The following is a 25140-nucleotide window of genomic DNA, read 5'->3' as shown; positions in this document are numbered from 1 at the left end:
GGATCAAAATTTAGGAGTGATACTTTGTATCATAAAAGAAGTATTTTCCTTTCCATATTTTACGACGTAAACCATTATCAGCAACATTTCTACACCAGAGTAAGCATTTAAATTTCTACACCAGCGAAAGCATTTAATATTCCGCAAAGACTTGCCGAGTAATGAATATATTAAAACACAAAAGTGTTTCAAAACGCCACCCATTCGGAAGTTCGGAAGCTCATCCCGGAAAAAGTATTCTATGGCATATGCCAAACCATGCAGAGCCACACGTATGCGAATTGGCCAACCTCAAAATGGCTGGAACCGAGTAACTCCACTCACTCGGCTGGAAAACTCCAAAACTCATCTGCACGAACTCAAACCGAAGCTGTATGCTCTGTGCTACTTTCCCGAGGGGCAGTTTCATTGTGGTTACAGACGAAATGCATCTTCACGGATGTTATATGCTAACCGTCGCACTAGAGCGCCATTGACGGTACACAGCCGCTAGCTACTCGACAGTACCGCTTCAAGTAGCATTCCAGTGCATGTAGTCGATTTACATCCAGATGCACCGCCCGTAACGAGAGTAGCGTTGTTTGGCTTATGCGGATGTCCGTTCTTTTCACGTAACATCTGCTTCCACTGCCTAGCGTGTCTAGTGTCGAGTGGAAGCAAGATTTGTACTTTCCATCGCTTCTAGGTAAGTCCTTTTTTTAAATCTTGCGCGGAGAGGGTTTTTCAACAGATTCAGTAAAATCTACCTGCAGGTTAATTCAATTTTCTGATTCACTAGTTTTAATCGAAAATTAACCTTTTCATAATTGGATTACATTCTGACCGATTTGTTCCGCACAGCGGATAGGTTTATTCCACGATGGTTGTTTCAAACAAAATTACGTCGTTTCTCAGAAATTGCTATTTGTATTTGCACATTGCTGTATCCTTTGGAAACTGTGACTATTATAAGTTTTAATAACAGGTTTTACTTAATTTAGACTGTAATACAAATTTTACTGGTTTCTACTCGTGAGTCCTTGACACGTAACCTTAGCTAGAGCATTTTTGTACTGGAATTTGCCCTCATTCATTACAGCCGTTAAAACTCGCCGTTACTCACCATCCAAAACAGATTTGTTCATTAAGCGGTGCCTATTAAATGCTGGCAATAAAAACTTCAATCAAATCGAATTAATAACTGTTTTATTTCTCTTCTTTTTTCTATACCTCGCTGTTCACTGGAAGGCGAACTATGATGTTAGCAAATCTCCGAGGTGGAATTGATTTCCCACTTCCATTTTTCGAGCCACAAGAATCTACTACATACACTCACTAACCCGCACACAATCGTTCGGAGAAATATGAAGTGCTTCCGAAATGACCACTAATGAAGATTATTCCGTTTGCCGCTTTAGCCCCATAGTACAACTTCCAAAGCGCCTTCCACTTGATGACGAGAGGCGTCGGCGTTGCTTTGCTGAAACTGGAGCGAAATAATAAAGTCACTCCACGTTTGGTTTCCGTCTGTGTCGATTGTCGTTAGTTAAATCTTGCTTTTTCACGCTGTTTTATCTCACCACTTGAGAACTCACTCGAGGAAATTATTTTAACTCTCCTAAGCTGAATTGGATTTGAATAGTGATGACTTCCCTGCCTGCAAGGTAGCTCCGAATGGGGGGTTGGGATGATGGGAAGTGACTAGACTAGATTTTCTTGACCTCGGTAGCGAACACAAGAGTCAAAAGCAAACATGAAAAAATACGATGTCATTAATTTTCTCTTCAACTGGTTTCTTGTTCCATTTTACACTACCGGAATACAGTCGGCACATGGGCGGAAGCTGCATGTCTGGCCCCGTTTCCAATTCAGGATGACCATTAGTAGCGTTGGCAGCCAAGAGAAGTAAGACTGTTGAGAACTGTTGCATTTACGTTCAGTGCCTTCTCGGTGCAGCCAAGTGGAGCCCAACATCTGTTCACATTTGGCCTGTCTCATTAAGTTCAACCAGCAGGAAGGGCAAGTACTTTATCTTCAGCGATCGTAGTAGTAGATTCCACGGTCACTGGGGTGTAAGCTAGCAGCAGATGGTGCACACTGCCGGTTGTTCGGAGTCGAAATGGAAAAATTCCCATTGTTTCCGGAAATGTTAACAGAGGTATTTATAAATGAAAATTCGAGTGCTACTTCAGACAACAGAGTATGTCATTTTAGATACTTCTTCTGGTGAAAAGAAACTTCTCTTGCAACTATGTTTTGCAAAAGTCATTATCTAAAAAAAAAAAAAAATCGAAAATCCCACGCCAAACAACGTGAAATAAAACCTCCACCAAAGATGCAATCGCTTAAAAGCAATTACATTTCGACTCCATCCATCGGATGCCAGAGCATCGGTAAATTCGCTACATCCCAAGCTTTGAGCCGTCGTGTTTTCCTACTTTGGATTACACATATCTGCTAACCGTTTCTAGCTAGATATCAGCTAGCAGTTCCGGAGCCGGCAAGTGACGGCGATTTCCATTTCATTACCTTTCGAATTGCTTGCCGCTTGCGCTTTGAAACAATGCAATCAATATAAATGGAATGAATCCGAATGAGGTCTTTCTTCGCGGTTCTCGTACTTGCTTGCTGGAGCTGGTGCGAAAGTTCAATTATTTTAATGCCCATTGCTGTGAGTTTTTTATCGAGCTTAAGGCTAATGAACGAATTGGTTTTGAGAGTGGAAGCGACACAAATATTGTGTCGCCACAAAGCACTCTTTCGGGATTCGTGTTTATTTTAGAGGTGATTGGACACAGAAATGGCCATTTCGGTTTGTGATTGGGCCTTGAAAGTGTATGACACACATGTGAAGATGCAAACTGCTATCATAATTCAAATATTTTTAAATTTTAAGACTCTTTCCAGTACCAATATTTCAAAAATTATTCAATTCGTGGTTTGTTCATGAGAATTCCTACCATCACTGCCAGATGCTCTATAATACTAAATGTTCCTACCACGAAGCAGGTTTTTGAACAGACCACAAAAATGTTAATACAAAAACTTTGACTTTATGGTTATCCCTTGTTTTTTTACCACAAGTTTATTAAATGTTATGCTCTCAAAAGCGGTCTTTTCCGGGACATCTTCTGGAAGCAAACCAACGAATAGTCAAAATTCTTGACACAGAGTATCTATCTGATTAGAGCAACACATGGCGTTAGTTCGGGTTCAGCAGAACCAGTTCCGAATCTTCTCGAATTATTCGATAAATGTTGATAAAACGATATGTGAACATTAGTATGACAGGATTCGACTGACGGTGCTTCGTAATGCAGGCCAGAGTGATCCTTAATGGTATACAGAAAATCCTTTAGAACGTAACTTATTTCCTCCTTCCAGGCGCATAGGCCTTCGCTGTAGTAAGGCAACTAGCACGAAACGGGAAAGGAGAGGTAGTCGTTGCTAACAGGAGTCTTGGTCCGCCTTGATTATCGGTTCCGCTCGCGTATTTAACTGTCGTTCGGTGACAAAGCCTTGTTAACCCGTACCTTTGCACGGGGAGGCCGCGTAGCGCGAATAACATACTTGAAAATAAAAAAAAAAAAAACATGATAACATTACTTGAAAACAAAAAAATCATGATTGGTATCGCAAATTGATTTTAAGTAAATATCAATCTCTTAAGATATAAGGCGAACATAATTTACCAAGTGAAATAGTTCAAGTTTTGTATGGAATTGGACAGCACATAGGTAAACGTCATTTTTTCACCGAAACTGAATTAACAATCAATTTAAGATTTATTTAGATTTTTGCGCATAATTTGTACCACTTGAACGTAAGATGTCCGAAAAATACTAATGAATGGTTTTTTAAGAAAATGAACCAAGGTATCCAGTAAAAATAATATTTATTGACTTGAAGTGTTGTCAGATAGATCATTTTTGTATTTTAAAGCTTATATTACAATTTTTGATAAATGCAGACAGTCTTATTTCAAATCTGATAATTTTAATCGTTTTCCTTGAAAAATCTCACGTAGGAAACAACTATAACCTCAAGGTAATATGAGTCAATCTAGGCTACGTTATTTATGAATGTTCCCTAACTTTTAATTAAAAAAATTACTTCTTGGGAAATACTTGAGAGAAAAAAATGGCAACACTGCTGCATAAAACAGAATAATATATCTAGATTCCTTAATCGTGAAAAAAAATTCTCAAATTCATTTGTTAGATTGTTCTATGGGTTAGAAAGTTAACGAAACATTTTCCAATAAACATGATAGGAGAAATTCAAAATTGTTTTCGTAAAAATGGTATACAGTCTCTCCACAATTATGGATCACTTAAGAAGATGTATGGATTCAAAAAAATGTTTCTGGCCGGTTTTATTGTTTATAAGTAATCTATGAATGTTTTCACTCACAGAAATATGTAATCTTTCACTTGATTGAGTATTCATTCTCATGTATTGTGAATATTTCTCATTAAACATATTTATTTTATAACTCATCAAATACACAACTATTGATCACTTCTGATAGCGGTCCCAATCATGAAACAATTTGCATCATATTATGGCGCAACATAATAATGGATTAACATAAAAATACTACAAGGTATACAGCCCTAGGGTTGTATGGAATGGTGACGAGGAACTAAACACTTTAATTAGAAGGATTTTTAGTTACAATAGTAACAGAATCTGCCGACAGCAACGATTCGTTTGTTCTGTGGTTCAAGTATTTTTCTATACGCAGCCTCCCCATAAATTTTCTTTTAAGGAATATATCGAACAACACTCGAAAAACCTTCGATTACACTCAACGATATTGTGTAGTGTTTTTTTTTTTCTGTGCTACTAACATTTATTTAACAAGCGTGTCGTTGTTATTGTAGAAGCACCATGAATTTCTCGCAATGCGTCTGAATCAGAATTAACACTATTTCCTCATAAACAAAATCCAACAATACCTACGTTATCATAATACATGATTTTGTCTTATTTAACTCTGATTAAATTAAATTTATTAAATAAATCTTGTTATGGTACTAATTTCGAAGCCGTTACATAGGTTCACTCATAGGAGAACATAAGAAGAGTCGTTGAACAAAATTATCAACAACTTCAAGCGAAAAATCATAACAATCGACAATTACAAGGAAGTTGAAGTTCGAAATAATTAGTTTCTGCTTTTTGTTTGACAAGTTTTTTTCATTTGCCAACAATTACATTCACTGTATTACGAAGACAGCTTACGAAGTTGAAAACAAAAGTATATCATCTAACAACGTTGAAATGTGTAACAAAGATTCTGAATAGATCCTAGTGAATCGACAAAATATTCAGAAGCATTCGCTGGTTCTTAAGCTTCTATAAATTTGTATTTTCAGATTTTGTTCGCGTGAATTTCCTTGTAACTTTTTATCATTTTTCACCGTTGAGCTGTGAAATAATAATGATGACTAGCGTATTAAAAAATTGTTACACATTTTATCCATCCAATAATATATGAATTATCGATATCCATCATGTGGTTATGCTATTATTATCGTTTGAAATCTGACGTAGCATTTGCAAGTTTCGTTTCCTATTTTACAGAATGCATCCCAGTATAGAAAACAAAGACGTAGTCTCACGTCAAAAACAGTTTTTGGTAACGAATTTGTTCAATGAACCTTATTCATAATTTGTACTATGAAAAAATAATAGGGGTCTTCACATCGGGTAAACTGTGTATCTTCCATTACTCGCCGATGGAGGTGAGTATTTTTACGACTGGGTATTTGTACACGAGCTCGACATGAATAACCATAATATATATACCCATAATATGTTTCAAGATCTCGCATGGTCTGGCTACATTCAGGCCCGGATTTGGAAGGGCGCAAATGCCACGGGCCTTTTGACACGAGGGGCCCCCTAGTCGAAGCGCTTAGTTTTTTAAATATTCTTACCTTTACTTTTTTTAAGCAAAGACGGCCCCACGGTATTATCTGCCCCGGCCCCCCCAGCACCTTAATCCGGCCCTGGTTACATGTTGTGTGGCTATGTGGCTATTGAGGTTGCAGTAAGATCAAGAGTCCAGGTCTGTCGCTCCCGAAGGTAGCAATGAACCAATGTTTTGCCGCTTTAGGTAGCTTTGTTGTGTCGCATGTTTTGTAAACAGTATTTTCCAAGGACTCAGCAGAGCTCAATAGAAGTTGAAGAGTGTTTCAATTGGTGAAAATCACATTTAAATCGAAGTGATTCATTATTGCAAAAAAATACCTTGTCTCGGCCCCTATTATGGAACACTGAAAAAATTACTTATTTTTACAGAAAAATCGTTTTAATCCTTTATCATTTTGATGAATCGTGAAGAGCTTATCTCGATCTTTGTGTACAAGCTATTTCTTGCATTTTCCTAATATTTCAGCAGATCCCAAGAATCAAATTTCTTTCACGGTTCCACCATTTTTCATGAAAAATAGTTGGAGAGATTGTTTATAAGACACGACCGCAAGATTAACATATACATAGTCAATTGGGTCAATCGATTAGGGTTATTCAATTTGCTGGTGTGAAGCAGAAACCTTAAGTTTTCTTTTAACTCCGTTTTTCAAAAAATTATTATTATGAGCCAGTTCGCCAGAGGCGCAACCGCATGTTGTTTTGATGTTCTCCGATTGGACTGAAATTTTCAGCGTTCAATTGTTTATTCAAGGTAGGAAGTTTTGCAAAATTTCAATATTTTCAATTCAGGTTAAGTGGGGTAAAACGGCCCTTAAAATTAGATGTCCAAAAACGTCCAAATACTAAAAAGTGCAATAACTCCTGCTAGACTTGATGAATTTTTCTAAAAATTTGTGGAATTATTCTACACTCAGAGTACTTATAAACGCATAGTCACATGGTCATGACGGAAAAAAATGCATTTTTCTTTTAAAAATTGTCGTTTTTCTACTCTTCTCGACATCGCTAGAAAAAATATCTGAATATAGCGTTTTGTAGAGCAACTCAAGAGCTTTAATGTCATGTATAAGCCAAAGTGCTAAATGGGGTCAAACGGCCCTGGAAGGTTTTTTTTTTTAAAACCCATCAATCACTAAATTTCCTGCTAGACTTCATAGATTTTGCTGAAAATTTGGATAATCACTCTACCTTACCAGAACTACCTACTTTACCAGAAGATGCGCCATTTGGGGTAAAACGCTCCTTGAAGATCTCCCAGATGGTTTTGAAGTACGATGCTGGCCTAACAAACCGGTCGTCGTAGGTTCGAGTCTAGGCTCGGGAGAAACTGTTAGTGTCAGTAGGATCGTAGCGCTAGCCCAGTAGTTGTCTTGTACATTAAACAGCTGGCTGCGAAGTCTGTGTATAGTCTGTTCCGAATCGGAATGTATCACCAAGGCTTTGCTCTGCTTTGCTCCTTGAAGATATTTTTTCGAAAAATGCCGTCAAAATCATCAAACTGCAAGAACTCGGGTTAGACTTGATAGATTTACTTATAATTTATATTATCACTCTAGTTAAATACGAACTTAAGGGCAAGATGACAAAAGTGACAAATAGATTTACATGACGAAAAAAAATATTTTTCTTGGAAAATACTTGACGATTTTCGAGGTGCTATTTTCTCTACAGGAAACAGACCAGAACCCGGAGTTAGCATTTTATGAAACAACTAAAGAGCTTTTATTCCATATCAAGTCCGGATGCATCATTTGGAAACTGATTAAATAGGACTGAAGTTTTTCTTTACCTTAGAAATATTCCAAACTTCCTACTTTGAATAGACAAACAAACGCTGAAAATTTCAGCTCAATCGGAGAACATCAAAATCACTTCCCTCAGAAAGGTTGTTGCGGCTCTTGCTAGTTGGCTCTTAACCTTGAAGAGAAGCGTTATATTGAAGGTTGCTGGTACACAGTTGCAGGTAGAGTACCTACTTTACCGTCTAAACAAAACAACGTGGGTGGAATAAATTACGCTCTATGAAAATGTTACGTCAAATTGTAAATATTATTTAGAGGCACAAACTCATTTTCACTGCTTGAATTTTAAATCAGTGGTCGTCCCCAGAAGTTTCTGCAAAGCTGGCAATTATTCGAATTATTCCTGCTTTTCCGTTTTTTTCCGGGAGCAGAACTTTTTGGATAATCGACTGAACACCTCTATGAGCAGCAGTAACCATTACGCAGCAGACAATTAATACGACCCCCTGAGAATTGAAACCCAGCACAAGATGAACGGGAACTTAGCTGATGCTACTATCTTGCAAATTCGATTTAACGGAACTTACGCAACAACTAGTCGGTGCGACGTAGATGGTGGAATGATAGAACATGAAAAAGGTCCGGATTGCGCTGCACACTAGTTGCAATGATACAGACGTTGTACACAAAAGTGTTGTACGCCTTCAAGTCGACTTTTCGAATGCATCGCTTGACCGTACCAACCAACTATTTGTAATTCGTTCCTCCCCAGTTTTTTGTACACCAAGGAATCTAAAACCCCAGAAAAATTGGACGACAGTGAGGTAGATTCGCGGCATAGCGTATATCAGGTACAAATGGGATAAAACAATTGTTCATGATCGTTCGTAGTTTTACCATTATGTGATGATCGTTTACCTGGCCAAAACGTATGCCTTCCATCCGTATGTGGTTTGTGCAGAAATGGCATCAAAATTTTCTGGAAACATTCATACCGGCACACATCTCGATTGATAGCCAAATCGCCTTATATTTGCGCAGTCTTTCTCAAATTGTGCGCAATTTTTTTTTCAAAGCATTCAGTTTCCTGTCCAGTCTAGAGAATAGTTCATTGGAAATACATTTATACAATGTGATTGTGAACAACAATATGCAAAATATATTTGTAAGAGCAAGCCCACCAGTGGCTAAATTCAAGTTTCTAAAGCTAGTTTGGCAACTCCTACCAAACGCGGCAACCGCACCTGGCGTTGCTATGTTGGTTCGGGAAATAGCAATCCCCACCTCGGGTAGTAGCGAGTTATGAAATTTGGCAACGCGATAGCAACGTGCCGCATTGTTGCTATTTGATGAATAATGTCAAACTGTTTTTTGTTCTGTTGTGCTCGATAGTAAATGTTCGTAACAATATTATGAAAATAATGGGTGTTTCGAAAATAATTGGTCGGCCCCGGAAGACGAAAAGCTTTGCCTTGGTTAAACATGTCGTAGGACGCAAGTATCGGCGTGAACCAATTTATTTTTATTTCGATTGAGCTGCAATTTTACACAGGGTGTTTTTTCGGGCGGGTAAACATTTATAGTGTTTTTTTTTTGAAATTCGAGATGACCATTTTTGTTGGCACTCTAATCTACACGAAGCATAAAGCTCAAGTCCTCACAAGATTGGTCAACCATGTCATTATTTCAATAAACCTGGAAATTTTTGTACGAATTGCTCGGGAGTATTACCGACTATTGCTGCTGACTCTTCTGAAGGCTAGTTAGTCTCCCGTTGCGTTCGGTTGTTGAATAAAAAACCGTCGGAAATGGTCATCGGTAAAGACCGGTGCTTCCGAAAAAGAAAACATTGTTAAAATGATGGATGGCAAACTTTCTCAGCATAGCGGTCAATATTTTACCGTTTTCTAGGCTGAGAGCCACCCCGTTTTTTCTAAAAATTCTTTTCATACTCGTATATAAAAAGATTTGTTTCGCGAAATCATTTTCTTCATCACTAGAATCAATCAAATACTCGAGAACAATTTCCGCGTTCTACATTTAAATTTTATTTGGCTGCAAATTTTCAAATATTAATAGCAAATTGTAGGAATCGAAACAGCACAAAGAACAAAATAAAATTAATGACAGTTCGCCAATTTTGAGTATAATAGTTATTGAAGGCAACGTTGCGAAACGTTTCACGGTCTAACGCAATTATTTTAATTAAACATACAAGCAGACTTCCTGAAATCTCGCTCGCACAAAGAAGAGACAGTGTGCTTTGCGCTACAAGTCTCGTTTCTCATTCAGTCGCTTCGTGCTGTGTGCAGCGTGCGAGCGAGAAAACTTACCATTCGTACGAGCCATGTCTCGTCGCATGGGAATTTTTATTGCGACGTACACGAAGATATCTCGTCTCTCAACTTAACGAGTGCGGTGCATGAGCGTCGCGTACTTGAGACAGCTTGCGTGCAAATTCTCGTGAGCTCGTCTCGCGAGCTTGCCTCGCATGTTGCTTTGCGCTAATGGTGCGAGAAGGAAATTGATTTTGCGCAGAAGGAAACAGGCAGGGGATTTTATGTTTTTTTTTTCATTTACGGTGTTATAGCCAGAGCTGCGGAAAGTCAATATCATACTACAGACATTACGCCAAAATGATGCAACACCAGAATCAGCCAACACGATGCATGGTTCATTACAAAAGAGTTTGCGATGTTACAATGATTCTCTTAGCGTCAACTCTCACTCTCATTTTTGAAGTAGAATACTTCTCTCAGGTAGTTCGGCTACATAGGGATGTGAAATGAAAATCTAAAACCGAAAAAAGTGAAAAATATGTCCAATTTCAAATGCTAATAAATCGGTTAGTTTTCGATGGATTTCCTTCGTTCTTGCAGCAATAGATTGGAAAATCTTCTAAGATTCTTCCCAAATGAAGATAATTGTGATTTTATTATTCAAACTATTGCACTATTGAAAATAGTCAAGCCTTGTCAAAACGGAAAATTCGACCTCTGATTGGTCGTTGTATGATTGCTTTCCAAGCACGGTTGACAGAATCATATACCTTGCAATTTAAACATGCTATTTGGCCTATATAAGAGCCTGTTTCAGCCGAAGCTGCTCATAATAGTTCTAGACCGTGACAACAGCAGTCGTCCTCCCTTAACAGCAGCAGTAGCAGTGCAGTGGATACCAGCGATAGCGGATAGCGGCCAAAGCTGTGGCATAGCAATGGATAGCGCACTGGTTGCAGCGGATTTAGCACCGATAGCAGCTGGGCTAGCTGATGCAGGAACAGCTGATACCAATGGCAGCGTATAGCGGTTACAACTGTAGCACGGCTACGGAAAGCGTAGCAGTTGCAGCAGGTATCAGCATCGATAGCAGCTGATGCAGTGGGGCACTTTAGTGAAATGCAGTCTCTGTGCGATAGAGGGCACTAGTAAATGCATTCAATGAAAAGTTGACTCATTTTGACAACACATGAGCCGTGTAGTTTAGAATGTTAAATAAGCTTTTCACTCAGGATGAAATAAAAACCTGATGATTGAAGAGTTAATGTTTTCTCTTGAGTTCATTTACATTTTTAAATTTGTAAAAGTTATAAATTTTACTTTATCTCCGTGTCTCAGAACGTGCTGAATTATCTTTTCCTTCAGTCATAAGCAAGACATCCGAAAAAATTTCATTATCTCAAAATTTAAAAACTGTCAAGTCCCAACCATGACAAGCAACTTAGCATAAAATTCGATTAATCTGATTAGTCAACGTTTATTTACTAGTAAAAACGATTGACACGCAAGCAGCCGTTTTTTTTTTCTTGTAAAAGTATTCTACTTCAACCTTGCGGTCGAGGCTTTGCACGCAACCCTCCTGTGATTTTTTCTTGCTATCTTTTTCGATCATTCGGGTATGGCTGTACTGAGATTGAACCAGCAGAAAAATCAAGTTCATTTTGACAGCATGATGTTATGAGGATAGCAAACATAAAATCAATGATTTTTCTTCAATTGATATGTATGATATTGATATATGGCCGGCGTGCGATCAGACCGAACTAAGCGCCGTTTTCTCAGATTGAGTTATTGACACCCAGTGGATATGAGAAGTAATAATCTATCTATTATGAAGTAACGAATCGTTTGAGCATTTGATAACGATATTATAGCAAAAATTCTCTGTAACAGCTTGTACACAGCAATTGCGGCGCTAAATGTTTTTCAACGCTTGGTTCGGTTTGGCCGACTAGAAGCATTGTCGATAAACAACTATTACTTCGTTTTGTAACTGAGCGTATTTTAGTTTGGTACATTTTGAATCTGTATTATCATTTATTTTTATTCTTAGTAGAGAATATGCTTCTTCATAACTCCAATTGAAATAAAGAGAATTCTATTAATATTTTTCAAATGATCTCATATCTGAAAAATAATATTGCATTTTTATTTGTTTTTTGACAGCATGACTTTATTAATTTGATTCTGGAATATTGTGCTTGTTGTAGGTTAAACTGAAGACAGCGTTAGTTCGCGGCAAAAAATGAATCGCGGGTGGCAAAACAGGAAACTTTTAAATATGTATGGGTATGTATATTTATATACAGATTCTGTTTAATTTTGGCACGGTTCAACTTTGAAACTGTTCAATTTCGGTTCGGAACGGTTTTGCTTCTCCTAGTTTTCATTCATATTTTCTTTTAACGAAGAGAATGGCCGGAGTTAATCGACTGGTTTCGTATATATGGCCGGAATATGTTTCAGTAACATGGTAACGATGATTGAAGCAGTGCTTAGAAGTGCTTAAAATCCTACCATGCCTCTCATTGAAAAATGTAAAAATGCGGACCTGTTCCGGTTGTGTTCCGAATACTCGAGGTTGTTGTGCCAGACCATCAAGCGACACCTATAACCACTGGTTTGAAATTATAAACCTAGTTCATTGGTGGCCATATCTTGAATTGGGATCGTCACGGACCGCAAAGCAGATCAAATTTAAAAAATCCTGATAGCAACAAACTTCAAGCTGGCACTGACATAATCACGCTACTAAAATGATTTTTGATATTCCAAAAATCACCTTGATTTGCATTGCAGTGATATTTCCCAGTGAACTCTGTATATTCACGACGATTGACAATGAGAACCCGAAAATGGCAACAAAAGAGACAAGATATTGAATCACTTGTCGGATCTCCACGCTTACTGTGATGGTTGCTGGCTATTCATGAGAGAAAGAAACGAGTGCGATGATATTTTCTCCCTCGTCATAGTCAGCATGTTGCTTGGATTGATCGCAGCTCTGGTTATAGCAGCATGCATCAAAACACCGTTAAAATTATCAATGATATAACCCAGTTCATTTATTTATCAATTCAAAATTCTATGATTAATTCATCCGACTTTTGTTAACATGAATTAAGAACGTTTTGTTACTATACTTATTATGCTAACGGTACGAAAATGCACCGGATGCAGAGTGTTACGTTGGTTAACAGAAGTGTTCCTTTCGTCGGTTTAGATGTCATTGACTATCTTATGATAGAACTCTGTTTTGTAGCTCTGAGGATAAAAAATGTGGTTTGAAATTACAACATAAGTTTTTCGGGAGTTAAACATAGTAAAACCATTGAAATTGTTTATATTTTCTAGTACATGTTGATGTTGAATAGAATTTTCGAATTGGGTACACTAAAGTCGCTTTTTATGCGGGGGATACATGCCGCGTAAAAAACCGCGTAAATTCCGGAATCCGCGTAAAAAGACCCGTGTAAATTCTGTAATCCTAGTGAAGAGGAACCGAAATCCGCAAAAAAAAAAATATCGCTTAATGTCCGGAATCCACGTGAAAAACCGCGTAAAAGCGACCTTAGTGTATAGATATTGCAAATCAGGTTCTGAAGGTTCGTGATAATCTGATCGTAGTAATATAGTTTTGTGAATTCTTCAAGGGTCTGACGGCATATATCGTATGTAGGTACGGTAGGCAGCCTATACACCAGAGAGACGCAGAGACACTCACCGTTAAGGCAACTGTCAACATCAAAACGGATAACGGCAATGCAAAATTATACAGCTCGCCCGTTTTGATGTTGACAGTTTCCTCAACGGTGAGTGCTTTGTCATTTCTCTAATATACAGTTTCACTAAGGTACAGTACGGGCGTCTCGCTCAGTTCGTAAAGCGATAAGACAACGTGTGGTGCGCCGCAGTCTCTTACCGAAGAAAAAAAAGAAAAGAAACCTCTCGTCGTTTCAGCGCGTGTACAGGAAGTCTGTGTACACGAGAAAGTCTCACGACCTGTAGCGCACGAGCTGTATCAAGTATGTACAGTACGGGCGTCTCGCTCAGTTCGTAGTGCGATGAAACATCGCCTTGCGCATCGCAATCCGAACCGAAAGAGAAGCGAAAGAGCAAGCTGCTAATTGCATGTGACGTGTCTCGTCTCGTAGCACATACATGGAAATTCTACGAGCGAGAGAAAGATTTCTCTCGTCGCTTGAAAAAAAAAAGCGCGTGCACGGGAAGTCTGCATACAAGGATAAAAAAATCCATGCACGCACAAACGAAGAAACCTGCAACAGAATTGTGTTATCGATAATTTGAGAGAATGGAAACAAAGTTAAAACAGAATTGCTGGAAATACGTTAAGGGGATATTTTATGAAGCAGAAAGAACGCAGATCAGTCTGGAAACAATTGACGGACAGATAAATTGGTTATTACGAGATGCGCAGAATTTTGGAAAATACGACACACACAAACATTTTGCTAATGCTAGCTAGTGACGGTCTTTAGAATTTAGCAACTGCCGGCGTTAAAAAGAAATAGATGAATTGGTAATCCCCAATAGCAACGACCGGTGCGAACATCGGTTGCTATCCAAAATAGCAACGGCCAGCGTTGTGAAAATAGCAACTCAAATGGCATCTCACCGGTGCGCTTGCTCTAAACGCTGAAATTGCGTTGCGGATTTATTTGAGTCTAAAGGTCTCGAACGCAACTAGGAAACTATGAAGAATGAAAGGCTGTCAAACTTAGCATTGTTAAGTTGCGAGTCCGATATACTAAAGGAGTTGAATTTAAATTTAACAAATTTTTGGTAACTTTTCATTAACTTTTAATTTAAAGAGTAAATGTAGTAATGAAGATAGAAAATTAAACTAACTGAAAATATGATTGTAGAAACTACGAAAAATATAGTTCAGCAGGTGGGACTCGAACCCACAACTTCATTAACAAATAAATGTTTTTCGTAAAAAAACAATATCGCACGCTTAGCCTTGGGGCTAATAGCGGTCTCGATCAACTAGATTAGTTGAGAGAATTCGTTATCGATATTGTTTTTTTTGGCACATTTTGCATGTGTAGGATAAGTACAACGATACACCGTGCCCCAGTGCTGGGTCGAGAAAATTTCCAGCTCGAAAAGATCCTCGACTCGATCGGGAATCGAACCCGATATCACAACCGTGTGAGAGAGCTAGCCGACGCTAACTACAGAACCACGGGGACCACCAGTTTTTCGTACTCGTACGATAAAAAAAAACGTTTCTGTTTTATTTTGAGGCCACCACTTAAAACTGGGCCCCGGGCCCCCACAATCGTAAATCCGGCTCTGATCACATAATTGCCTAATTTGTCACCTTCGTAAAATATCAAATGCCTCACATCAGATCATTAAAGAAGTTGATATTTTTTCTGCCACGTGCCAAAGTAGTAGATCTCGGGTAAACGTGAAGCCCAGAAACTCTCGATGTGATGCATTTGGGGGACGTCTAGCGGGCTCGTCGTTTTGGGTACCACATCGATAGTCAGTCGCTCCATCTCCTCCAACGATCGCCTCGAGTGGTGGGTCGAGAACAGATCCGACCAGAGCACCGTGTCTTCGCCCTTATGGTATTTCTAGATGAACGACGCAACTTCCGGCAGGCACTTACTATATTCTATGAAATTTCCCGTTCCCGGTCAGTCCGAAGCGAAAACATAACGACTTTGACATCCTCTTTTCGGTTGTTGTCAGCCACAGTAGCACTCTCTTGGAAAACTTGATGTGTGAAATGAACTTCACTTGGGAGCTCACTTCTTTCGCGGGGGAAGTAAAATACAAAGTGCCCTGCCAGTCGTTGCCATCCAAAGTGAGATATGTCTCGTCGTCCATCACCACCACCACATCGCGATTTGGTGGAAAAATCGAGTTGACCATCTTATTGAGCAGCTGCCGCTGCGTCATTCCTTGCAGCTCCGAGACCAGTGAGCAGGACTGCCGCTTCCTGATATGTAGGTCCATATTTGCCAGGCATTTTTTCACTGTTTGGCGTCCCGGCAAAGCGATATAGTCACTTTTCCCTCGGTCTTCCTCTTCAGCATCCTTAGGAGCTTCTTGTCGCTCGGGTAGGCCCGGATTTCAAGGCGGCCAAGGGGGCAAATGCCTCGGGCCTTCCGACACAAGGGCCCCCCTAGTCCTGGGCCAGACGTGAAGACAGAGTGGAGACCTTTTGTTTGTCACTGTATAACCACACGATAGATTTGAATAATCAATATGTTGCTGGATTGATAAAATCATTTATGAAATGAATTTTATAACATATCAAAAATCATAATTACTTCATTGCTCAGCAGCGAAAATGGGCGAATTTTTGTGCCCAAAGTACGCGTAGCACGGACGCCACGGGCACAAGTCTGCTGTCTGCTGTGATATCCTCTACAGGGGATAGTCAAAATAAGTAGGATAGGCAAAATTTTGATGTAATTTGAAATGCTATAGCTTTGCTAAAAGTTATTCGATTTTAATAAGTCGAACACCATTGAACTGGAAAACTTTTGAAGTTTCATTTTTTGACCCCAGATCTGGCCTAGGTCACCGGATATAGGAAATATTCCTGAGTTCCGGTAGGCATGTCAAACATGCTAATTTTTGGATGGATTTGGTAATGGGTTACCTGATAAAAATGCTCATTTGCATCATTGGCATAGATGACAAAATCATTTCTGAAGCGAATGGTTCATCAAGATCCGGAATCGGCCAAGAACTCATCGAGAAATGGCTATTTTGCATCCGGAAGTCCTCAGAGGAACCTTTAGTAGGGAACATTTACGTTTTTGCACCAAATATAGCGTGTTACACCTCTATCTTCAGGATTTTTTTATCAGGAATCTTTAAAAAGACATATATCTGAATATAGGCTGCATTGGCCACTTCCGGAACGACCTGGAGGCCCCGAAGGAACCCGTAGTGGGAGAATTCACATTTCTGCATCAAAATATAGCATGCGACACCTCTATCTCCAGGATTTTTCATCAGGAATCATCCAAAAGACATATTTTTTTAAATACAGATTACGTTGGCCACTCCCGGAACGATCCAGATTCCCCGGAGGAACCCGGAATTGGGACATTTACATTTTTGCATCAAATAAAGCGTGGTTGGTTGACCTTCTGATACCTGAACAAAGTTTTACGAAAAGTCGACAGTGCATCAACAATAGGGTGCCAATGGAATGTTTAAGAGAAATTAGATTTTTGAATTTCGTTCAGTGGTCATGTTTCCCATTAATTTCCCATGGAAGGCAATTATATAGGCTCATTTGCAAAAGTAATTCCACACCCTTGCGAGTGACTTTCCGAGAGTTTGCTGGAACATTCGCCATGGTGGACATGCGTGTAGGCATTTTTTTGAGTTCTTTCTTCGTTCTATTTACCAATTCCTCCTCAATTTTCGCGTCAAGATTGTTGAGGTAGGTCTCACGCTTCTGATTTGTCCAGAAACTCTGGATGGGATGCAGCTGGGGAACGTTGGGTGGGTTGGCCGACCTGGGTACCGTATCGATTTCCAGCCGCTCCATCTCCTCCAACGATTGCCTCGAGTAGTGACCGACAGATCGGGCCAGACCACTGCGTCTTCGCCCCTACGGTCTTTCTTGATAAACGACGCAACTTCTGGCAGGCACTTCGTACTATAAATTTCCCCGTTCACGGCCAGTACGGAGCTTCTCGCTGTTTGTCAGCCACAGCAGCACCTTCTTTGGGGACTTGGTGTGTGAAATGAATTTCCTGCCCTGCCAGTTGTTGTCATCCAGAGTGAGATAAGTCTCGGCGTGGACCACCATCATCACGTCGCGATTCGCCGGAAAAATCGACTCGACCATCGAGCATCTCCGAAACCAATGAACGGGACTTCCGTTTCCTGTTGTCCATGTTCGCCAGGTACTTTTCCACTGTTTGGCCGGTTGAACCGATTTGCCGATCAAGCGTACGCAGCGATGTAGCCACTTCCCCCTCGGTTTTCCTCTTCAGCATTTTTTGGAGCTTCTTGTCGCTCAGGGTTGTCGGCCGTCTGGAACCGGTCTTTCTTTCGATGCTCTGATTGTAGTCCAGCAGTGCCAAGATGTTGTAGATACTGGAACAAGCGTAACCGGCGTCCCTTTTCCGTACGAAGTCTATTTTCGACGCGACGGGGTAACGTTCTTTGATCGCGCACACTTCTGAATGGAGTAGCTTCACTGTTTTCGCCATTATGGTTTGAGTCAATTTTTTCTGCTGACTCATGGGTTACTATGATTGATGCTTCATGGGTAGTTTCGTCAGTGCGTGTAAAGGTAAACTCATGAAAAATCGCCCTTTTTTGAGCATGTTTTTCAATGCTAACGTTAGGGCTCAACAATTTTGTCTTCTCGAAAAGAGTTTCCATCCAAAATTTGAGCTTAATCGAACTTCTGAGAGGGTTTCACTTACAGTCGTGAAAGTCTTACATTTTTGAACAACCTAAAAATGCACAAGAATAGTTCTTGAAGTTTCAGAAATCGATTTTTTCTTATAGCAAATCTCTTAGGAATGCATGAAATGTCGAGAACTAAACTTAAGAACTCTATCGTAAATGAAATTCAGAACTCTATCGTAAATGAAACAATTAAAAAAATCCTTTCCTCTGAGTAACGTTACAATTGTACATAAGTCTGTAGATTTATAACCTCTCGCTTAACGATATCCATCAAAAAATCTGTCGCTCGCAACAGTACTTTTTTCGGGTTTTGTCCAATAGTCCCGTGTGGGTAAGTACCCACATGGATATTTTCCGAGTGGGAACTACTACCCATACTACCCACATGGCCCTGACCTAAACTGTTCTGATGTCTCGAAAGTGAAGTTTTTCAGAAAAGTTCGTAACAACCCACTTCAACAGGTAATTCAATCATCTGTTGTGAGAATGTACACTCTGAAAAATAGGCACGTAAAATCCACCTGAAAAATCACGTAAGTGACTGACCTAAAGAAAATCTGGCATTTTACGTGACATTAGTAACTTTCACCTGAACTTCACGTACGATTCACTGATTCAACTCACGTACAATCTGTCAAATTATAATGCGCGTTGGAATTTGTGTGTTTTGACCCTGTTAGTGTTCGTGTGGCTGTGAATATATATTTAGTATGCAAAAAAAAGTCAAAATGGCGTACATAGAACGCCAGAGCTTCTCCAGCAAGTTCAATATTGGAGAAAACGCAATGTAAGTAGCCAGAATATTATGCAAATCAACAAAAGATACAAAAAAAAACTTTCGAATTTTCAGTTGGTGAACGATTGAAATCGTCAACAGTCAGGTTCGAACGTAACACGTCCTGCGTCAAAACTATGAACGGTTGACAATCGTTCCGGCCATTCCTGGTTCTGTCTTGTTGGAAATGTTGTCTCTGAGCAAGTTTTTTTTTGTTGGTATTTAAAAATAAATTTTATTTGTTATATGCGCTGTGTTTTCTATTTACTTTAAATTCACGTAGATTCCATCTGAATAACACGTAAAAAGTACGTGAAAATTATGTGGGGTTCATACGTCCTATTTATGGTTTTACCTGAATATCACGTAAAAAAGTACGTGAAAATCAGGTTATAGTTACCTGACCAACACGTAGACGATTGACACTGAAGTTGACACTTACACACTAACACATGTCGGTTTTCAATAAATCGGCAAAAGTTACGTGAAAAGAAGGTGGACGAGAATCAGTCACCTCTACCGGTAAATTTTACGTGCATTTTTTTTCAGAGTGTATGTAAATGTCTTGAAGAAAAACATGCTGGTAAAGACAACAGTAAACTTGATAAGGCACACACAACACTAAGAGTGTTGCATGCTTTACCAAGTTGAGCCATAGGCGAGCATCAAGCAACCCTTGTTTGATGCTCGTCCTTGGCTCGGCACGCAACGAATGAAGAACAGCACAACAGTGGGGGATGCCTCATATTAAACTGTATTTAAAATTAAAAAAAATCTTCCACGAATTTTTAGTAAGAAAAACTGTATAAAATCTGTAGATTTTGTTAAAATGTATGTTTTTGCATAAATCTATAATCTTTATGTATAGACTGGGACATGGTTATATGGGAAAAAAGCGATGGTGTTATATTTTCGCTTTCATGCCCTTTTCGTGTTCCTTATGGGTCATATAACAACTGCGCAACTTTTCAGATCGATCGGTGGATCTATCGAGTTCCATTGAGTTTTGAGTACTTCACCCACCTCCTCTCGCCTGGTATGAACTCATGAACCGCAAAGAAATCAAAGTAAATTGCTTCTCAACATGTTAAGGTTTGTATCCGTGAAACCGGATACAGTGTAACCCTTACAATATTTAAGCTATGAGCTTTCTTGCCATTCAAACATATCCAGCTTTTTACGTGCCATAATGGCGGACACTATAATGAAAAATTCGTAATATGTTACCTACCCTTTTGACAACTCTGCATACGTCAGTTTGACTCTTCATGTATTTCGAACGAAAGACAGTAAATCTGGGAACATTTATGTTGCCAGAACTGCAGAAATTACAAATCTGACGTAAGCAGAGAGGTTCACAAGTTACGAACGCGCATTATAGAACCCGCCATTATGGTGCGTAAAAAGCTGGATACGAAGATCGATACTTTCGCCTACTTTGAATTGTTTTGATATTACATAAACAAAGCTCTCAGAGTCGACAAACGAAAAATACGTGCGTGAACGGCTCTTGTGCAGCCATACCGAAAATCTTCACCTCTCATTACATTAACTAGCAAAAAAGCTTAATTTACCTGAAACCACAGTCAACGAAGAGGGTCGAAAAGGGTTTTGAACGTTTGAGTGTCGGAAGGAATCCAAGAAGTGCGAAAATTATTGGTCATGCGGATAGTTCTATGGACCGAGAGGTGAAGAAGATTTTCGAGAGGAATCCGAACCTCTCTACCCGAACTGTGGCTCGCTAAATAAGAATGTCACCGGGATTCGTTCAGAAATCAAAGAAGCGGTTTGAAGTCCTGCAAAGTCCAGAAAGTCTTAAAGTTAATGATTTACTAAAATGGGAGCCATTTTGGATTTTTTTTGGAGTTTTTACAAATGGCTATGTAACAAGTTAGATAATCCATTTTTACATGCTAGAACGAAATTTCAGCCAAACCGGTTCAGTAGACAGTAAGAAAAACTTAGGTACTAATTTAGAGTGAGCATCCACGTTCCCAGCTGCCAACAGTGTTAACCTCACTATATTTGCATCCACGACATGTAAAATACATCTTCAAATAATCCTTAATGAACAGCCAAAAAAATCTCTCCCAGGTCTCGAGGTACGATATTAGACTAACAAGCCAGTCGTCGTAGGTTCGAGTCTCGGCTCAGGAGAGACTGTTAGTGTCAGTAGGATCGTAACGCTAGCCCCGCAAGTTTTTCTGTACACTTTACAGTTGGCTGCGAAGTCTGTATATAATACACAGAAGGTCAAGTTCGGAAGCGGAATGTAGCACCAAGGCTTTGCTTTGCTTTGAACAGCCAAAATACCCTAACACTTCACTTTACTCTACATAACCGCACATAAATCACGAAAATTCATTGTCTTTCGACCTACCAGAGTAGGGTCTTCCCTCAAGGTTGTTTTACAGAATCTGGAAGTCTCTGTTTTCAAAATGGCGTCTGCTGCCAATTTTTGGTTTTTGTGCTTCATACCGGATCAGGATACACCTATATTGGGCAATTTCAAGTTGTTTTCTATAAACTAGAAGTCACTATTTTGGATATCAAAATGACGCTGATTTGTAGTATTTGAACATCGTCCTGGTTCCAGAAATATTCATATGGAATACACGCAAAAGTTGGATGGTGTAAATCCAGTACAAAATTGTTCGTTTTTAGCGCAATTGTTGATGTGATTTGAAACCAGTACAATGTTTGCGTGTTGGGCCTAACGCAATTAATGCTCTAGCGTTTTTTCAATGTATTTGGCAGCCCCAAACTACTACACTTAAACAATTTCAACTGGTATCAAGCAGCATTGCAAAGCGAGCGAAAAGCAAAGCCTTTCTCCTTCTTTCTGCTTGAGAACGAGACATATGCTACATTTCTCCAGTCTTCTGCACACACGCTTTCAAGATACTCTTTCTTCTTCATGCATTACCCTGAGTAGCAGCAAGCACGCCGACAGTCTAGTCTCGTCGCACGTACATGGAAATCATACGAACGAGAGAGAACTTTCTCCGTCGCTTGAAAAAAAAAAAAAGCGCGTACGCAGGATGACAAATAATAATCATTCACAATTTACAAGTGTTGCCATAAAAAATCGGCAACGCTTTTGTGGCTTTTGTGGCTTTGGGGAATGAAGGGTTTTGCTAGTTTTGCGGTGAAGCTAGCGTTGATTACAAAATGTTGTGAACAGAGTTTTGTTTCGTTTTTTTTTGCAAATCATTCAATGGTACTTTTTAATGACCAAATCCATCGAGATGAATCGAGTATTATAGCTATTTATATCTAGTGAGTTCACTAGTTGTTGTTTGCTGCTTGCACTGCTCCATGAGTAGCAGTCACTAATACACTCGACGTGAGAAAAATAAGTGTCGGTATATGATACATATTCTGATTTCATTCTATGTCAAAGTATTCGCAGTACTACTGTTGCGTTATGCGTTTCACACATTTATTGTACGATTTCTGTGCAACATTTGTGCGAATTGGGAAGACACAATGATTGTACAAGACTTCAACTTTTGCGTGTAGTATTTAACCATTTTAGGCTGTTCTCCAGAAACTTTGTTTCCCAAAATGACATCTGGGGTTGATCTTCGGCTTCTGGGTACTATTCTAATATCGGAAATACCCATATTGGGTGATTTGACCATGTTTGGCTGTTCCCATGAAGCCGGAAGTCACCATCGTGGACTTCAGAACAGCGTTTGGGGAAATTTTTTGGCATCCGTGTATTATCTCGAATCTGAAAATACTTACATTCAAGGTTGTAATTTCAATTTTAGGGTCTTCTCCACAAGTACAATTCTGAAAAACGCTGTATGATGAACTTGTAATCCCTATAGGTAGTGCAATGCTTTACTATTTATGCCTGAAGCGTGAGAGCCCATATTCAGCGCAAAATTCAGTTAAATTCGCGGTGAATATTATGAGAGCATTGCTTTAACAAATTTGTAGCATTACTTAAAGGCTATTCCCACTGATTCCGTTCCGGGACCGGGCCGGGACCGGGCTCGTCCGGGACTTTTCATGCATTCACACTGCGCCGTGCTTGAACCGTGCCTGCGCTGCGCTCTGGCTGAGAAATGTTGATGTGTGTATGAGAAAGAACGTCTTTCTTTTTTTTCATACCGCAGCTCACTCCGCGCGAAATATGTCACTACAACATACACGCATCAACCCGAGTGCCTTCCGTGCACTCTCCGGCCAACACAAAGTATCGTCGGCAACGATAGTTTTTCTCTCGCACTGCGGCAGCACGACGGCAACTCAACGCTGCCCCGGTCTGGGCACGGCGCGTCGGTGTGAATGCGTTCATAAGAACGCATGCAATCAATCTCAAACGAGCCCGGACGACACGCGGAACAGCCACGGCCCGGTCCCGGAACGGAAGCAGTGGGAATAGCCCTTTAAGGACTGTTTCCTGAATTGAGTTGAACTTCCTAAATTGAATATGCAACTTTGCTCACTTTGGGGTAATACTTGGCCATTTCGCGCAGCTGTGATTCGTCGAAATCTGCGTTTAAAAGAAGTTCAAGATTTTATTAAAGCCTCTGTTTTTATGTTCGTTTATCTTACAAATTCTAATTGTATGGATTACAATTTAATTATCAATTAAAACCGGAGAACGTTGGACAAACACAGCTTTACTGAATAGATCTACAAAAAAAAAGTTTTCCAGGAGCAAAACTGATTTTGCAACTTATTACTGGTGACACATGGCGCCCGCATCCGTGCGGAAGTGGCAGTAAAATTTTTAACTTCACCGATTTGCAACAGACAGCTAACCCCCGCTTGTGCTCCGTTTCTGTTCTTCAGTTATGCTAAGGTAGATTTGCGATGCAGCAGCTGCTGGCTTCCATTATTATCAGACCATCGCTTTTTTAACCAGATTGCAGTTTGCCTTTTCCACACCGGTGAATTCTGGCTCACCGATGAGAAGGAAAATGGGAAGATGAATTTCATTTTCTACTTTAAGTAAATGAGAGGCAAGATTTTTTTTTTGAACATAAACTTGATTTTTGCGACGACTGTGACGGTTACTTGAAGTATACTTTACATACAAAATGTGGAGCATTGTAGCAACTATGAAATTTCTTTAAATCCTCCAATTTTAGCTGATTAACCTGCGACAGAACGACGAAATTTAATTTAGGCTGACTGCTAATAGAATAATTTAATAGAATTCTTATTAAAATCTGCTTGTTCTCGATAATCAGCATTTTCGAAAGCAGAGAAAAAGCTTTATTGTTTGATTCAATAAACCTATTCTATCCTATCCTAATTGACTGCCATAATTAGTCCTACAAACAAAAAAGAGCTGAACCGTTACTACGTGAAAATTATTCCGACCCTATCCTAATTTCCCATTAACATATGTAATAAGATTCCGGCAACCTAAATTTCCAATTATTGGCATACTGGTTGGAGCCTTTTTTCTTTCTCCCTCTACGGTGGCTGCCTCACTACAGTTCCCTAGTATGGAACCACGCTGAGAAATTATCACTAGTTGCCACTCTGCAAAAAAAAAAACAGGAGAAAATATCACCCCGAGTAGCGAGAGGGACAAGACTTTATAAACTCATTAAATTAATTACTCCTGCTATCTCGGTCGGAAAATGGTTTCTGTACAGCGCTACCTCGCGCCCGGAACCCGCGTCTCATTTCTTCGCCATTTTTTGAAGAGCTTTGTGTTTGCTCGGGAATGTGTTTTTTCTTCTTCTTGCTCTATCGCTCTTCCTCCAGTTGCTGTGCCTTTAAGAATACAAGATTCCTAGCCCAAACAATGTGCCAAAGAGGCTGTGAATGCCAGACGATGTGGTGCTTATCTTTTGCAGCTACTTTGTTGGCATCTTGATGATCCACAACAGGACTGGCGAGTGCAACCAGTAGATACAAACCGGAAGTTGTTACTTGACGGGGGGACGATAAATCAAACTACACTGGTATGGTTTTAGCAATTTTTCTAAAATGGATTTTATTTTGTCATTTTCCATTTCTCCATGCTGCT

This window comes from Wyeomyia smithii, chromosome 3 (genome assembly GCF_029784165.1).
Source record: "Wyeomyia smithii strain HCP4-BCI-WySm-NY-G18 chromosome 3, ASM2978416v1, whole genome shotgun sequence".
NCBI lineage: Eukaryota > Metazoa > Arthropoda > Insecta > Diptera > Culicidae > Wyeomyia > Wyeomyia smithii.
The sequence above is the reverse complement of the archived record's forward strand: the minus strand, read 5'-3'. Positions refer to the sequence as shown.